The 16,252-nt window shown below is 54.3% G+C and overlaps 1 pseudogene across 1 annotated transcript in view; it reads right to left on the reverse strand.

Moving 5' to 3' along the window:
* Window positions 1-3,588, reverse strand: part of LOC142823926 (endogenous retroviral envelope protein HEMO-like) — a 28,252-nt pseudogene extending 24,664 nt beyond the window's left edge. The window contains exon 1 of the transcript XR_016348245.1: window positions 2,956-3,588. The product of XR_016348245.1 is annotated as an endogenous retroviral envelope protein HEMO-like (transcript). The remainder of the gene's footprint in view (window positions 1-2,955) is intronic.
* Between the last annotated feature and the right edge of the window lie 12,664 nt (window positions 3,589-16,252).

Consider the following 16,252-nt stretch of genomic DNA (forward strand, 5'->3'; position numbering starts at 1 on the left):
TGGGAACAGCTAGTTTGAGAACTGATAAGGTAACTCCCTGTTTCTGTTCTCACCCTGATCTTAACGAACTGTCTCTGCCCTCTGTTTGTTTTAACTCCCTGTCTCCTTGTTGTTTGGTACTTGCCTTCTGGGCTGATAAGAAAGCTGTTGACGCATTATGAATTGCTTAAGGCCATGAAGTATATGCATTAACACTAGAAGCTTCTAACTAATTAAGGGGGGCTGAGATGCTTGGGCAAATGTTTTATGACGTGACGGAACTGTCTATATAATCTTACTTGTTACTGAAATCGTGGCTGGTTCACTTGGGAGATGGGCTGCTCTCTATTGTAATGCGCACTATTCAATAAAGAGCTTGTGATTGGATCTTGCTGGTGTTGCCTGTCTCTTTGTGGTCAGACAACGAACGGAGGCCATCCGGGTTCGAGTCCCCGACAATGCCGCCCTCGCTCACTGCCCTCACAATGCACTCACAGAGCTCACGCGGCCCTCACTCTCAACCCGCCACGCGGCCCTCGCTCACGGCCCTCGCTCGCCACCCTCACGATGCACTCGCCACCCTCGCTGACTGCCCTTCACAGTTCCCTCGCTCACAGCCCTGACACTGCCCTCACTTGCAGCCCTCACTCTGCCCTGACGCAGCCCTCGGTCACTGCCCTGATGCTGCCCTAGTGCCGCCCTTGCTCACCACCCTCACGCAGCTCTCTCAGCCCTCGCTCGCCGCCCTTGCTCACCGCCCTGATGCCACCCTCACTCACCTCCCTCACGATGCACTCACAGAGCTCACGCTGCCCTTGCTCTCAGCTCTCCACGGGGCCCTCGCTTGCCTCTCTCTTGCCGCCCTCGCTCACCGTCCTCACGCCGCCCTCACTCTCAGCCCTCCACGGTGTTAGGATTGAAAGTTTTATTCTTTTTTATATTTGTATTTTAGGTTTAGTAATGTAAGGTGATATATATATATATATATATATATATATGTCAATCATATTTAATATTGTAGTAAGTCAAATCCGTTAAGTATATATCTCCCATATTTCCTTGTTCTAAAGTTTACTAAGTAAAGAGACAGGATCTCATATTGTGACTATGTTAATGAGATTAGAAATATTGAAGGCCCAGGCCTTCGATGTGAATTGTTTTGATTTTGATTTTTCTTAATATAAAACAGTACTGTTTACTTTTGAAGGATTTTGTGAAAGACTGTTTGTATGAATGAGATACAGTGTGAAGGTCATTGTTAGAGCCAGATGGTCAAGAGAGAAGGGGAAGAATGCAGGGTGAAAAGAAACATATCAGTGTCCGAAAAACCATCAGTGCATACCCACGGTCAAGAATTGATCAGATTGGCAGAATTAAGGGCTCTAAAGGTGAATGTGGGGTGCTAGTGTGGGGGGTGGGACCCTGTCACAGGGGCCCAGAACTGGATGCAATACTCCAGATGTGGCCTCACCAGAGCTGAATAAAGGGGAATAATCACTTCTCTAGATCTGCTGGCAATGCTCCTAGCCTAATGTAGCCAAGAAAGCGAATGGAATATTAGGTTGCAAGGGCACACTGTTGACTCATATCCACCTTCTCATCTACTGTAATCCCCAGGTCCTCTTATGCTGACCTGCTACTTAGCCATTCAGTCCCCAGCCTGTAACAATGCTTGGGCTTCTTCCGTCCCAAGTGCAGGACTCTACACATGTCCTTGTTGAACCTCATCAGATTTCTTTGGCCCAATCCTTTGATCTGTCTAGGTCACTCTGGACCTTATCCTTGCCCTCCAACATATCTATCACTCCCCCTAGCTTTGTGTCATCCGCAAACTTGCTGAGGGTGCAATCCATCCCCTCAGCCACGTAATTAATAAAGATGTTGAACAAAACTGGCCCTAGAACCCATCCTTTGGGCACTCCACTTGAAACCGATCGCCAACATGACATTGAGCCATTGATCACTACCCATTGGGCCCAACATTCTAGCCAGCTTTCTATCCACCTTACAGTCCATTTTTCCAATCCATACTTCCTTAACTTGCTGGCAAGAATATTGTGGGAGACCGTATCTAAAGCTTTGCTAAAGTCAAGGTATACCACATCCACTGACTTCCCCATGTCCACAGAGCCACCAGTTACCTCATCATAGAAGCTAATCAGATTGGTCAGGCATGACTTGCCCTTCGTGAATCCATGTTGACTATTCCTGATAACTTTCCCCTCTTCCAAGTGCTTCAAAATGGATTCCTTGAGGATCCCCTCCATGATTTTTCTGGGGACTGAGGTAAGGCTGACACGTCTATAGTTCCCTGGATTGTCCTTCTTCCCTTTTTTAAAGATAGGCGATACATTTGCCTTTTTCCAGTCATCCGGGATCTCTCCTGATCTCCACATGTTTTCAAAGATAATGGCCAAAGGCTCTGCAATGACATTTGCCAACTCCCTCCGTACCCTTGTGTCACGGGGCTGCCTTTTTGGCCACTCTTGGAGGGCAGGGATAGGACCCCGAGTCCCTATAGAAAGTCATGTTGACACAGGGCCCACCGGCCCGAGCCTCTCCGCAACGTCACCAGGGTGGCCCCTTTAAGGCAGGGCCCGGCAGCCAACCGGTCGGAGTCTTTGTGCAAAGTTAGTGACTGTCTCTTTAACACAGGGCCCACTGGCCCAAGTCTCTAGGCACAGCCACCAGTTGGCCCTTTAAGGTAGGGCTCACTGACACAAGTCCCCACGCACCGTCACTGATCAGCCTTTTATGATGGAGCTGCAGGGGCTGTGACGGCAGGTCACTGATGGGTTGAGGCTGCACCCCTGGTAGGGGGACCCGGGCCCACCCTACTCCACCGGGTCCCTGCCAAGGGCCCTGTGAGCGGCAGGACGGCCCGCCACTCCCTCGGTGGGGGAATCCCACGAAAACGCGCCAAGGTTCCCGGGGCAGGAGAGGCTGCTCCTGCACCCTCCCTGGGCCACTTCCTACCTTGTCAGACAGGGTCTCTTCTCACGTACTCGTGAGGTCATCCACATTCCCGGGGGCGACTTCTCCTCTGTGGACGACCGCGGAGACGTCCCAACTGGCCCCGGCGTCTTCGCTGGCTTCTCCTGGAGTCGCGGGCTGATGCTGGTCAGCAGCTCCCTTCCTATGTCCTTCCCCTCCAGCCGCCAGCCTAGACTGAGCCTCTCCTCAGGCTTTTATAGCTGAGCTGCAGCCTGGGCATGCTCGGTAGGGCTGTGGGGACAGGGCCTCTGCAGCCAGGTATCCCTGGCTGAACCCTGGGAGTTCAGTGCGGGGCTGCTTCACCCTGTCACACACCCTCCCCCTTAAGAGGGTTGGCAAGGGGGGGCGTTGCCGCACCGTCTTCACCAGTCCTTGAAAAAAGTCTGTGACGGACCCGGCGGGGTCCGCACTGGTGGCCGGGGGAGAACCCCCCCCCCTTAGCCGGAAAAGCGGCCGCCGCGGCCGGCGAGCACACCGGCGCGGCGGCACCGGAGTTCGGACGCCCGGCCGCACTGACAGGGACCAGGAGCGGGAGGTGGGGCAGAACGCGCGCGGCGGGGAAGCGGCCGGCTCTGCCGCCTCGGCTGACGCTCCAACGCAGGGCACGGGAGCACGTCGGGGCCGCCGCGGGGGTAGGGACGCCGCGGGGGCGGGGCCCACCGCCCAGACGTCATCCCCCAGTGACCACAAAGGCCGGGGACGACCCGGCCTGGGGGGGGGGGGAGTGCAGCGGCAGACGCCCTGGCGTCCAAGAGCCCCAAAACCCCGACCCCCCTGGGCGACGAGGAAAAACAGGCTCGGCAGTTGGCGGCTCGCCTTGGGACTGCCCGGCGACTTCGACGTGGTGAGTGACCCCAGCCGTGCTCCGCTACCGGGGCAAGCCAGCGGGGAGTGGAAGGAGCCCGAGGCAGGGCCCTTTTGGCGCCCGTGGGCGGGCGAGTTGAGGGCAGCAGCCCCGTCCGCCGTGGAGGGCGACAGCTGGTCGCCAACCGCCACTTAGGGCCTCGGGCTGGGACCCGGAGGAGAGAGAGGAACCGGGTCCCCCACTCCCCTTTCCCCTCGTCATCACTACCTACAAGCAATTCCCCTGAATCCTTAAACCCGTGGGGCCAAGACCGCAGGAGGACATTGGTCCAAGGTCAGGCCCCGCGCCGACACTGTGACCCCCCCTCCCCTCAAATCCGAGGAGGGGGGGCCCGACGAAGGGGTTGCCGAACCCCCTCAGCCATTAGGGGCAGAGGGGTGATCGCCCCCTCACCCGGACGTCAACCCTCGGACCCAGGTAGGGGTCAGAGAGACAAGCCCAGACGGTGGGTTCGCAGGGCCCCGCCCCCTCCCCAGACTTACTCAAGAGCTGAAGGGGGAGAGAGCGAGGAGCTCGCACCCGCAAAAATCCGTCACAGTCTGCATTAGCGTGGGCTTTTCCTGGGCGATGCACCACCTGAAAAACAAAAGGCTGAAGCGACAGGTACCAACGCATGACCCACATATTAGAGTCTTTCATGGCATGGAGCCATTTCAGTGGCGCACGGTCAGTGACCAGTGTAAATTGACTCCCTAAGAGGTAACACCTCAGGGTCTCTATGGCCCATTTTACTGCGAGGGCCTCCTGTTTTATCGTGGAGTACCTGGTCTCCGTGGGAACAGCTTACGACTAAGATACAAAATGGGGCGTTCTTCATCTTCAACCACTTGGGCCAGAACAGCCCCCAATCCTACCCGCGAGGCATCAGTCTGCAAAATAAATGGTTTATCAAAGTCCGGCTGGATGAGCACAGGTTCCTGGGCTAGCTTCGACTTCAAGGTCCGAAAGGCTGCATCACAGTGTGGAAGAAAACATTGTCCTTACTCTGTGTTTTGTAAGCAACAAGTAGCCAGAGGCAGTTTATTCGAGCAATATTGCAAGGGAAGCCTGATTTGGATAGCAGGGGGGGAGAGACCCCCCCCCCAGGCAGATCTTCAAAATACAAGCAATTATGAAGCAGTGTATATATACCTTCCCATTACATATACCAAGGCTAACATTTATCTCTTAGTTCCTTCCTCCCAAATAGTGCCCTATCTCAAGGTCCCTCCTGGAGTCAACATATAGAGAGTACGCTTATTAAGTTTGCAGATGATACCAAACTGGGTGGGGTTGCGACTTCTTTGGAGGATAGGGACATAATTCAAAATGACCTTAGCAAGTTAGAGAAATGGTCAGAGGTAAACAGGATGAGGTTTAATAAAGAGAAATGCAAAGTGCTCCACTTAGGAAGGAACAATCAGTTCCATACATACAAGATGGGAAGCGACTGTCTAGGAAGGAGCATGGCGGAAAGGGATCTAGGGGTCATAGTGGACCACAAGTTGAATATGAGTCAACAGTGTGATGCTGTTGCAAAAAAAGCAAATATGATTCGAGGTTGTATCAACAGGTGTGTTGTAAGCAAAACTCGTGAAGTCATTCTGCCGCTCTACTCTGCACTAGTTAGGCCTCAGCTGGAGTACTGTGTCCAGTTCTGGGCGCCACATTTCAAGAAAGATGTGGAGAAATTGGAAAGGGTACAGAGAAGAGCGACAAGAATGATTAAAGGTTTAGAGAACATGACCTATGAAGCCAGGCTTTATGAACTGGGCTTGTTTAGTTTGGAAAGAAGAAGATTAAGGGGGGACATGATAGCGGTTTTCAAATATCTAAAAGGGTGTCACAAGGAGGAAGGAGAAAATTTGTTCCTCTTGGTTTCTGAGGACAGGACAAGGAGTAATGGGCTTAAAGTGCAGCAGGGGAGGTTTAGATTGGACATTAGGAAAAAATTCCTAACTGTCAGGGTGGTCAAATATTGGAATAAATTGCCAAGGGAGGTGGTGGAATCTCCCTCTCTGGAGATATTTAAGAACAGGTTAGATAGACATCTGTCAGGGATGGTGTAGACGGAGCTTGGTCCTGCCTTGAGGGCGGGGGGCTGGACTCGATGACCTCTTGAGGTCCCTTCCAGTCCTATTATTCTATGATTCTATGATATCTCCTAAAGCGAAGCGGAGACAGTGTCTCTACAAATATCGTGCTGTCAGGCCTCAAAGTTAGCAGCAGAGCAAGAGTTAGGCTAACAAACCTAAAATGGCTGCATACAAATCCCTTTTTCTATTCTCTGCTTCCACACTCCCCCCCTTTTGTGCTTTTAGCACAACTAACTTTCTAAACCTCTATTTTCATTAGGCACTGTATTTCTATTTCCAGATCAAGGGGATCTTCCCTACAAATTTTGGTCAGTTATAATGACAATACATGATTAACATAAAACTATTTCTATTACTACATCTTTTACAACAACAAAATATTCCTAGTATCAGAGGGGTAGCCGTGTTAGTCTGGATCTGCAAAAGACCTACGTAAAAGAACAAATGGACACAAATCAAATATTAGGAATGGCAATATACAAAAACCTGTAGGAGAACACTTCAGTTTCCCTGGACACACAATAGCAGGTCTAAAGGTAGCCATCCTACAGCAAAAACACTTCAGGACCAGACTCCAAAGAGAGACTGCTGAGCTACAGTTCATCTGCAAGTTTGTTTAATCCTGAGCTGATGGTGTCAAAGACTGTGAATGGCTAGCTAACTACAAAAGCAGCTTCTCCTCTCTTGCTATTCACACCTCCAGATCAGCTGCCAGAAGTGGGCCTCATCCTCCCTGATTGAATTAACCTTGTTATCTCTAGCCTGATTCTGGCCTGCATATTTATACCTGCCTCTGGAAATTTCCACTACATGCATCTGACAAAGTGGGTCTTTGCCCACGAAAGCTTATGCTCCAATACATCTGTTAGTCTATAAGGTGCTACAGGACTCCTTGTCGCTTTTGCAAAATATTCCTACAGTAAGCGAAAGCAATAAAATTATTAATATCCCCAATATAATTCTATGATGGTGTTGTTTCATAACCTTAGTAACATAACACAATATATCATAATTAGTACACAAGCGAGATATTCTATAGGCTGTATGGAAAGCATGTTTCTCAATTTGATATGTATTTTGGAGTACATGAATTTGACCTTGCAATTCAGAGATGTTCTGGACCTCTGGTAGGAGTGAAAGCAGATTTTGGAATCGGTCGGATACTAAGGTAATCCAATTAAAGGGTATTTGGAACCTAAGGGTTAATTGCATCTAAAAGCCAATTCTGGAGGGCAGTACATGCTGATGGTACCTGTCCATAAGCATAGAGTCCAGACCCTGGAAGAAACCCAAACCACCACTCAACATCACATTCCCAAGAACGGTCCCCACAAGTCTCTCCTTGGCAATATACAATACTTGGCCTCTTCCACCAGGGCCAGTTCTTAATGTCTTTTGTAGTCAGAAATCTCTGGGCTTTGGTGGTGTCAGCGGAGCGGACATTTCTTTTTTTTTTTTCCTGAAACAGTCGTGGTTCAGCATCATGCAGGGGAGAGGTTACTAGCACATCACCCTGTAACATTTTGGTTCTTCTGGCAGATACAGAATGTATGGTAATACTGTCAGTGGACAAGGGAGAGGTTACTAGCACTTCACTTTGTTTGTGTCTCCTGCTGTATAGACTTATCAGCAATTGGGGTAGGATCATTTCGAGATGGAGGGGTCTTTTTGCAATGAGAAGCATGGGTCCAGGCCGTCAGTACTTGGCACTTTACAGCAGTGTTGGTGGTTAGCAGAACTTGGTAAGGGCCTTTCCAGCATAGGCTAGAGTGGTCTTTCACTGATGGATATAAGAACCTCTACCATCTGAGCTAAAAGCCAGCTGGCTCCTTCTGATCCAAGCTTATTTTCTAGGAATAAAGAAGATAGTGCGAAAAACTTCCACACGGTTTGTTATGGTACCAGCCACTCTGATAAGGCCCTGTTGGAATGTGGTTGTCAGGGAAACCAGGGTCAAGTTTAGCTGTTTGTGTGTTTCCCAGACCTCAAATTTAGGATTTGAGTTGAAAGTTCTCAGCAAGATACCATGGAGTGCCTCAGTTTACCCCTACAGTGCCTTCCTCTTGACTTTAGGGTTCTTTAACCTGCCAGGTTAAATCCAAAGTAAATTAAAACCCCTGAAACTATTGTAAGTGCCGGTACAGCACCAGCACTATTATAAATGTTATAATTGAAACTTCCCACATAATTTGGCAAAACACTACCCAAATCCATCCCCAAGGTATTTCGTCGCCAGTAAAGGCACTGCCCATGATTATAGATTTGACCTCTACTGCCTGGTTGAGTGCTGCAGAATGGAGTGTTTTGGCATGGTCCACGGCTTCCCCTATCTGCGTGTACCTCAGACAGCCAATCCCGATATGCCTTTGGGCATCGGCCACCAACTCCTCGATGTTCACCTGCTGGGCCAGTAGACCCTCCTCTAGGTACTTACTTCCGCCATGCCACTCAGGATCCCATGTTAGGTTACCCGTCATTGCTGAAGTGCGATAGAGCCGCATCCCGTCAACGGTCAGGATCGCCCTGCGAGGGACCGTTATGCACACAGATAGATATTGTAGAGGGGCAGGACCTTCCATTTAGTTCAATGGAGTGATCTGTCTGGGTAGTCAAACACCAGTAGGTACCGTTTATTTGGACCAGCTCGGTGTGCAGTTGTTTCTCTGTGACGACCACATCAAACCTAGATAGATTCGTCATGATGTTATATGGGCAGGTACATAAAATTTCCTTATTAGAGTGGGTGCAACAGTCCCTGGGGTACAGGGAGGCCCCTACACCTTGGCTACGTCTACACTGGCCCCTTTTCCGGAAGGGGCATGTAAATTTCAGCAGTCGTCGTAGGGAAATCCGCGGGGGATTTAAATATCCCCCGCGGCATTTAAATAAAAATGTCCGCCTGTAGTGGGGTGGAATGGCCACCCACTGAGCCGGAGGCGGAGGAACCCCTCTGGCGGCCATTTTGGGCCCGGCCTAGCCCCGCCCCCTCACCTGACCGGAAGTCAGGGGGTGGGACTAGGACTATAAGAAGGTTGCCTGGGAGCTCAGTCAGGGCCCAGCCTCCGAGGGAGCCGGAGGCCTGGCTGGAGCTCCTGCCTGGGGAGGCTAAGACCCGGGCTAGGCCGCCCTCAGCCACCTTCCCAGAGGCCGGCCAGGGCCTCCCTGCCCGGGCTACTAAGGCCTGGTCGGGCCTGCCAGCTGAACCACTCGCGGACCCAGAGGACGGGACCGAGCCGCTGGACCAGCTGGACCCCCGGTGGGTACGAGAACGCCGGGCCGGACCGGCCCCGCGGAACACCCCAGAGCTCCGACCTCTTGACCCCTGGATTGGACCACCGGCCCCTGCGGAGACGACGCGGGCTTTAACTCCCCGACCTCTTGACCCCTGGATTGGACCACCGGCCCCTGCGGAGACGACGCGGGCTTCAACTCCCCGACCGGCTGCTGGGGCTACAGGTACTGGGGAAGAGGGAAGGGGGAGACAAGAGGCGGCCCAGGGGGTAGCGTGGGCTGAGAACCGCCCTAGGCCAGCACGTTGCGGGCTGGAGCCCCTGCTGAGCCCGTAGCAGCTGAACGGCTGCATCCAGGGCCCCTGGGCCGGGGCGCAGTGGAGTGGGTGGGCCTGCGCCCCTGCCACCCACCAACCGGGTGGCAGTCTCCCACCCCCTTGCCACAGCTGCAGCTGCCCTGCGTGCCCCGCCCTTGAACTAGGAACTCCTACAGACCTGTGGGTTTGTTTGCAGCCCGCCTTGCGTTGGGGGCCTGGCCGCCAGCTGCTGCCCTGCCCTGCTCGAGGGCTTGGGCGTCCGTATGAGGGGTTTGGCACCCGGCCACGATCCGGATCGGACCTTTAAAGGGCCAGGACTCGGACTTCTTTAAGGCCCAGTAGGGCCATAGGACGGGCTAGCCATCCACTGTACCAGGGCGGAGGATCCGCCTCCTAAAGGCCTGCCGGCCTACAACGAACCATCCCCCGGAAGGGGACAGCTTAGAGGCTATGGTTGTCACTGCCGGAGGGCAGTGACCAAAAGGGCGACGAGAGCCACACGCTACAGATGGTGGAGAATGTGGGCACTGCGACCCCGACCCTGACGTAAGGGACGGAACGTGTGCCTCAGTTTGTCAAAAAAAAAAAAAAAAAAAAAAAAAAATTTTTCCTTTTGTTTTCCCCCGCTGTGGGGACTGTTTACCTAGCGGACAGGGAGTTTCCCCCGTTTCCCCAAAACAGGATGGAACTGGACCGAGTGGTGAGAGCAGTGACGGAGCGCCAGCAGTTGGCCGTCCAACACTGGCAGATGGCTCAGCAGTTGGTACAGCAGCTGGGCCTTCAGCTCCAGCATCTCCAAGCACTCCAGCAACTGGACCTTCAGCAGCTATTCAGGTGCGGGCCCCAACCTGCCGGGCCAGGGCCGGGACCAGCCCAAGAACCCGCCTACTCAGCCGGGGGGACGTCACCCCCAGGGGAGGGACTGGAAACCCTGCTGGAAACCTATATGGGGCAGAGGGACAGACGTGGACCCAGGGATTCTATGGGGCTGAGGTCGGGGGCCCCGACACCCGCCAACCCCTACATTCTGCCGGTCGACCAGGGGGAGTTGCTGATCCAGGCACCGAAGGACTCCGAAGGAGTGGCCATCTTTCTGGACTCCGGCTGTATGCAGACCCTCGTGCGGCGGGATCTCCTTCCGGAAGACCTGAAGCCAGAAGGGGAGCTGTACCTGCGGTGTATACATGGCGATGTGAAGGCCTATCCCCGAGCAAAGCTCCGACTCACAATCCGAGGGCGGTCCGCCGAGATGGTTGTAGGGCTCGCCACGACGCTCCCCTACCCTATCATCCTGGGAAGAGACTGGCCCGGATTCGCAGACCTAGTGCGCGAGGTAACCCCCAGGCCTCCGGCTGACCAGGAGCAAGTGGGGACCGAGCTTCTGGGAGAGAGACCACCAGAAGATCGGTCCAAAGAGGCACCTGAGGGTGAGCAGCCTCGTGGAGAAAGGGCAGGGGAGGGGCCCGATGAACCCCAGGCCCCGGCAGAAGCCAATGCCCAGACCCTTACCCTGGCCGACTTTCCGCGGGACCAGAGGGAAGACCCCACACTGAGGGCGGCCTATGAACAGGTGGCCGCGGTTGATGGTACCGTAGTAGACCCCCAGAAGGCAGCCCAGTGGCCCCACTTTGAAGTGAAAGGCGACCGCCTCTATCGGGTCATGCAAGACCCCCGGACCCAGGAGGTCAAGACCCAGATCCTCGTCCCGGACTGTCATCGCCGGGCGGTGTTGCGACTGGCCCATGACATTCCGGCAGCTGGCCACATGGGGACAGAAAAAACGCTGGCGAGAGTACTGTCCCGGTTCTTTTGGCCTGGAGTATACCAAGACGTTCGGGACTACTGCCGGTCATGTCCAAACTGCCAGTTAGCCTCCGACTCAGGAGTGCCGAAAGCCCCGTTAGTCCCCCTCCCGGTGGTGGGGACCCCTTTTGAAAGGGTGGCCATGGACCTAGTCGGCCCGCTGCCCAAAAGTAAGGCAGGGTTCCGCTATATCCTGGTTGTAATGGACTATGCCACCCGGTTTCCAGAAGCCATACCGCTGAGAAACACCTACGCCCGAACCATTGCTTCGGAGCTGGTAAAAATCTTCGCTCGGGTGGGGCTTCCCCGAGAACTCCTGACGGACCAAGGGACTAATTTCACATCACAACTGTTCCGACAGGTGTGTACAATACTAGGGATACATAAACTACAAACGTCAGTATACCATCCCCAAACCGACGGCTTAGTGGAGCGGTTCAACCGGACCTTAAAGGGGATGTTAAGGCGGTTCTCCCCAGCAGAACTGCAACAGTGGGACCTGTTACTGCCTCCACTGCTGCTTGCGGTCCGGGAGGTGCCACAAGCATCCACTCAGTTTTCCCCTTTCGAACTCCTATATGGATATCGCCCTCGGGGGATCCTGGATCTCGTGAGGGAAACGTGGGAGTCGACCCCTTCACCGTCACAAGGCCTCCTGCAATATGTTTTCCAGCTCCAGGAGCGATTGAGACAGGCCGGAGCCCTGGCTCGGGAAAATCTACAACTAACCCAGACCGCCCAAGAACGGACCTATAATCGACAAGCCCAGGAAAGAAGTTTTAAACCAGGGGACCTGGTGGTACTTCTGCTCCCCTCAGAGGAATCCAAACTCCTGGCCCGCTGGAAAGGGCCCTATGAGGTCATTCGACAGGTCGGGCCGGTGAACTACGAGATCTATCAACCAGATCGGAAGAAGAAAACCCAAATATTTCATGTGAATTTCCTGAAGCACTGGCGAGAACGGGAGGCCCTGATGATTACCCCCTACCCAGCGGAGCCCCCTTTAGGGCCGGAAATACCTGATCTGGGGGAAGAAAAAGAACCACAGCTGGGAAATACCCTCTCTGCAACCCAGGTGAAACAAGCACGTCATCTCATAGAGACATTTCGAAAGACCTTCACAACCCAACCCGGCTGTACTGGGGTAATAACACATACCATTTGGACCCCTCCAGGCCAAGTGGTACGAGAAGGTACTCGGCCTCTCCCCCGCCGGATGCGGAAGATAGTCGAGGAGGAAGTCCAGTCAATGCTGCAACTAGGAGTGATAGAGCGCTCCCAGAGCGAGTGGCGTAGCCCAATCGTCTTGGTGCCGAAGCCCGATGGCAGTGTCCGCTTCTGCATCGATTTCAGACGAGTAAATGCAATTTCCAAATTTGACGCCTACCCCATGCCGCGAACAGATGAACTGTTAGAACGCCTGGGGAGAGCCGACTTTATAACCACCCTGGATCTTACAAAGGGTTATTGGCAGATCCCCCTGGACCCCGAATCGAGAGAAAAAACTGCCTTTTCAACTCCCTCGGGGTTGTTCCACTTTAAAAGGATGCCGTTTGGACTCCATGGGGCCCCTGCAACATTTCAGCGAATGATGGACCGCTTGCTATCACCGCACACGGCATATGCGGCCGCGTACCTAGATGATGTGGTAATTTACAGCCAAGATTGGGAGGAACACCTCGAGCGGGTAGCGGCCGTAATGCGGACATTGCGGGATGCCGGCCTGACCGCCAATCCCACGAAATGTAAAATTGGCTGGCAAGAAACCACCTACCTCGGGTACCAGCTGGGGCGGGGCCTAGTCCGGCCCCTAGTAGGGAAGGTGGAGGCGGTCCAAAACTACCCGGCACCCACCTCGAAGAAGAAAGTAAGACAGTTTTTAGGATTGGCAGGTTACTATCGCCGGTTTGTGCCACACTTTGCAACCCGAGCCGCGCCTCTCACGGCGCTCCTCAAAAAAGACAGTCCTCAAAGGATCCGGTGGTCGCCGGAATGCGAGACTGCTTTTCAGGACCTAAAAGCCGCTCTGTGCAGCGAGCCGGTCCTGTTCAGCCCCGATTTCTCCCGGCCCTTCATTGTCCAGACGGACGCGTCAGACTGCGGACTGGGGGCAGTGCTGTCCCAGGAGATTGAGGGAGAGGAACACCCAGTGCTGTATATCAGCCGAAAACTATTTCCCCGAGAGCGTCGCTACGCCGCAATTGAGAAGGAGGCCCTAGCAATAAAGTGGGCCATCGAGGCGCTGCGATATTACCTCCTTGGAGACTCTTTTATTCTTTTCACAGATCATGCCCCCCTGCAATGGCTCCATCAGATGCGGGACACCAACAGTCGCATCATGAGATGGTACCTGTCTCTCCAGCCGTATGTATTCACAGTGAAACACCGAGCGGGGAGGGACAATGCAAATGCCGATGCCCTGTCCCGCAGGGAGGAAGAGCCGAAGCCCAGTCCCGGAGATCGGGAACTGGACTTAAGGGGGGAGGAGTGTAGTGGGGTGGAATGGCCACCCACTGAGCCGGAGGCGGAGGAACCCCTCTGGCGGCCATTTTGGGCCCGGCCTAGCCCCGCCCCCTCACCTGACCGGAAGTCAGGGGGTGGGACTAGGACTATAAGAAGGTTGCCTGGGAGCTCAGTCAGGGCCCAGCCTCCGAGGGAGCCGGAGGCCTGGCTGGAGCTCCTGCCTGGGGAGGCTAAGACCCGGGCTAGGCCGCCCTCAGCCACCTTCCCAGAGGCCGGCCAGGGCCTCCCTGCCCGGGCTACTAAGGCCTGGTCGGGCCTGCCAGCTGAACCACTCGCGGACCCAGAGGACGGGACCGAGCCGCTGGACCAGCTGGACCCCCGGTGGGTACGAGAACGCCGGGCCGGACCGGCCCCGCGGAACACCCCAGAGCTCCGACCTCTTGACCCCTGGATTGGACCACCGGCCCCTGCGGAGACGACGCGGGCTTTAACTCCCCGACCTCTTGACCCCTGGATTGGACCACCGGCCCCTGCGGAGACGACGCGGGCTTCAACTCCCCGACCGGCTGCTGGGGCTACAGGTACTGGGGAAGAGGGAAGGGGGAGACAAGAGGCGGCCCAGGGGGTAGCGTGGGCTGAGAACCGCCCTAGGCCAGCACGTTGCGGGCTGGAGCCCCTGCTGAGCCCGTAGCAGCTGAACGGCTGCATCCAGGGCCCCTGGGCCGGGGCGCAGTGGAGTGGGTGGGCCTGCGCCCCTGCCACCCACCAACCGGGTGGCAGTCTCCCACCCCCTTGCCACAGCTGCAGCTGCCCTGCGTGCCCCGCCCTTGAACTAGGAACTCCTACAGACCTGTGGGTTTGTTTGCAGCCCGCCTTGCGTTGGGGGCCTGGCCGCCAGCTGCTGCCCTGCCCTGCTCGAGGGCTTGGGCGTCCGTATGAGGGGTTTGGCACCCGGCCACGATCCGGATCGGACCTTTAAAGGGCCAGGACTCGGACTTCTTTAAGGCCCAGTAGGGCCATAGGACGGGCTAGCCATCCACTGTACCAGGGCGGAGGATCCGCCTCCTAAAGGCCTGCCGGCCTACAACGAACCATCCCCCGGAAGGGGACAGCTTAGAGGCTATGGTTGTCACTGCCGGAGGGCAGTGACCAAAAGGGCGACGAGAGCCACACGCTACACCGCCGCTTTTTTCCGGCTTTTAAAAAAGCCGGAAAAGAGCGTCTAGACTGGCCCCGATCCTCCGGAAAAAGTGCCCTTTTCCGGAGGCTCTTATTCTTACTTCAAAGTAAGAATAAGAGCCTCCGGAAAAGGGCACTTTTTCCGGAGGATCGGGGCCAGTCTAGACGCTCTTTTCCGGCTTTTTTAAAAGCCGGAAAAAAGCGGCGGACATTTTTATTTAAATGCCGCGGGGGATATTTAAATCCCCCGCGGATTTCCCTACGACGACTGCTGAAATTTACATGCCCCTTCCGGAAAAGGGGCCAGTGTAGACGTAGCCCTTTAGAATAAGCGATGCCCTTGATTCTATCTATATGCCCCTGGTTTAGTACAAGCAGGGAGGTTACCATTCTGTCTCACTGTGAGTGAGGAATCCCCAGAGGGGCCAAAAAGCAAAAGGTTATACTATGGCCTGTCCAGGTGGGCCTCTGGGTCCTCATAGATGGGTATGGGAGAGATGGGGACTCACCACTTCCACGAGGGCTGGATGAACTCGGCCATCCAATAGGTCTGTTACAATTCCCTGGGTAGTGGTGGCTAAAGCCTGCCCTATTCTCCAACACTGATCTTCTAATTCCTTTAATTTAGTTTCATTAATTAGCAATCCAATCAGTCTCTGGTCCAAATGTCTGGTTATGCCTAGTGAAGTGGACACAGAGTTGGACAGGTTCTTTAAACTACTTAGGATCAATCGGTTGGCTTAGCTGGTGTCTAGGCCTCCACGGGCATTAGACATTACTGACAGAGTTTCCAGACCAAACCAGCCTGCGATGGTATCTGCTAAGCCCCGTTGTTGCCGAATCAGGTGCTTGCCAATTCAATTAGCCAATCTGGCACACTGATGGTCTATATCATTACCAGCCCTGATTCTGGGACAGGGGTCTGTTCGGGGCATGATGCACACTTGGGAGGTTCCATTTTGTTTCTGAGGACCTGGTTGATGATATCCAAATGAGGGCAAGTTAGGGATGGCCATAGTTTAACAAATGATTGTCACGCCTCAGGGGTTACCTTTGTTTGGGCTTTAAGTGGTAAGCCCCAGTGGGAGTCAGTAGGTCCAACTTCAATGGCCTGATGTTAGTGTTTAGCTTCTTTTCTCACAATATTCCATACAAACTCTAACACAGAGGACTGTGTATTCTTTGTCCTCGCAGTGTCCATGTTATTACAATAAGCAAAATAATTCTGTGTGAATGAGGGGGGCCCAAGGCCGTGCATTCCCCATCGCTATTAGTGTGTATTTGTTCTAAGTATGTGACTTGAGGCTGGTTGCATTGACTGGAGTCACTGTTTCTCTTATGGGACCA

This window comes from Pelodiscus sinensis, chromosome W (genome assembly GCF_052426305.1).
Source record: "Pelodiscus sinensis isolate ZL-2025 chromosome W, ASM5242630v1, whole genome shotgun sequence".
NCBI lineage: Eukaryota > Metazoa > Chordata > Testudines > Trionychidae > Pelodiscus > Pelodiscus sinensis.